This window comes from Mustela nivalis (genome assembly GCF_964662115.1).
Source record: "Mustela nivalis genome assembly, contig: HAP1_SCAFFOLD_1073, whole genome shotgun sequence".
In the NCBI taxonomy this organism is placed as follows: Eukaryota; Metazoa; Chordata; class Mammalia; order Carnivora; family Mustelidae; genus Mustela; species Mustela nivalis.
Window position 1 is genome coordinate 152,157 of NW_028135591.1, and position 2,389 is coordinate 154,545.

The following is a 2,389-nucleotide window of genomic DNA, read 5'->3' on the forward strand; positions in this document are numbered from 1 at the left end:
GGCCTTAAACGACACACTGGACCAGATGGACATCACAGATATATTCAGAATATTTCATCCCAAAGCAACAGAATACACATTCTTCTCTAGTGCACATGGAACATTCTCCAGAATAGATCACATCCTTGGTCCTAAATCAGGACTCAACCGGTATCAAAAGATTGGGATCATTCCCTGCATATTTTCAGACCACAATGCTCTAAAGCTAGAACTCAACCACAAAAGGAAGTTTGGAAAGAACCCAAATACATGGAGACTAAACAGTATCCTTCTAAAGAATGAATGGGTCAACCGGGAAATTAAAGAAGAATTGAAAAAAATCATGGAAACAAATGATAATGAAAATACAACAGTTCAAAATCTGTGGGACACAATAAAGGCAGTCCTGAGAGGAAAATATATAGCGGTACAAGCCTTTCTCAAGAAACAAGAAAGGTCTCAGGTACACAACCTAACCCTACACCTAAAGGAGCTGGAGAAAGAACAAGAAAGAAACCCTAAGCCCAGCAGGAGAAGAGAAATCATAAAGATCAGAGCAGAAATCAATGAAATAGAAACCAAAAAAACAATAGAAAAAATCAACGAAAGTAGGAGCTGGTTCTTTGAAAGAATTAATAAAATTGATAAACCCCTGGCCCGACTTATCAAAAAGAAAAGAGAAAGGACCCAAATAAATAAAATCATGAATGAAAGAGGAGAGATCACAACTAACACCAAAGAAATACAAACTATTATAAGAACATACTATGAGCAACTCTACGGCAATAAATTTGACAATCTGGAAGAAATGGATGCATTCCTAGAAACATATAAACTACCACAACTGAACCAGGAAGAAATAGAAAGCCTGAACAGACCCATAACCAGTAAGGAGATTGAAACAGTCATCAAAAATCTCCAAACAAACAAAATCCCAGGGCCAGATGGCTTCCCGGGGGAATTCTACCAAACATTTAAAGAAGAACTAATTCCTATTCTCCTGAAACTGTTCCAAAAAATAGAAATGGAAGGAAAACTTCCAAACTCATTTTATGAGGCCAGCATCACCTTGATCCCAAAACCAGACAAGGATCCCACCAAAAAAGAGAGCTATAGACCGATATCCTTGATGAACACAGATGCGAAAATACTCAACAAAATATTAGCCAATAGGATTCAACAGTACATTAAAAAGATTATTCACCACGACCAAGTGGGTTTTATTCCAGGGCTGCAAGGTTGGTTCAACATCCGCAAATCAGTCAATGTGATACAACACATCAATAAAAGAAAGAACAAGAACCATATGATACTTTCAATAGATGCTGAAAAAGCATTTGACAAAGTACAGCATCCCTTCCTGATCAAAACTCTTCAAAGTGTAGGGATAGAGGGCACATACCTCAATATCATCAAAACCATCTATGAAAAACCCACCGCAAATATCATTCTCAATGGAGAAAAACTGAAAGCTTTTCCACTAAGGTCAGGAACACGGCAGGGATGTCCATTATCACCACTGCTATTCAACATAGTACTAGAGGTCCTAGCCTCAGCAATCAGACAACAAAAGGAAATTAAAGGCATCCAAATCGGCAAAGAAGAAGTCAAATTATCACTCTTCGCAGATGATATGATACTATATGTGGAAAACCCAAAAGACTCCACTCCAAAACTGCTAGAACTTATACAGGAATTCAGTAAAGTGTCAGGATATAAAATCAATGCACAGAAATCAGTTGCATTTCTCTACACCAACAGCAAGACAGAAGAAAGAGATATTAAGGAGTCAATCCCATTTACAATTGCATCCAAAACCATAAGATACCTAGGAATAAACCTAACCAAAGAGACACAGAATCTATACTCAGAAAACTATAAAGTACTCATGAAAGAAATTGAGGAAGACACAAAGAAATGGAAAAATGTTCCATGCTCCTGGATTGGAAGAATAAATATTGTGAAAATGTCTATGCTACCTAAAGCAATCTACACATTTAATGCAATTCCTATCAAAGTACCATCCATCTTTTTCAAAGAAATGGAACAAATAATGCTAAAATTTATATGGAACCAGAAAAGACCTCGAATAGCCAAAGGGATATTGAAAAAAAAAGCCAACGTTGGTGGCATCACAATTCCGGACTTCAAGCTCTATTACAAAGCTGTCATCATCAAGACAGCATGGTACTGGCACAAAAACAGACACATAGATCAATGGAACAGAATAGAGAGCCCAGAAATAGACCCTCAAATCTATGGTCAACTCATCTTCGACAAAGCAGGAAAGAATGTCCAATGGAAAAAAGACAGCCTCTTCAATAAATGGTGCTGGGAAAATTGGACAGCCACATGCAGAAAAATGAAATTGGACCATTTCCTTACACCACACACAAAAATAGACTCAAAA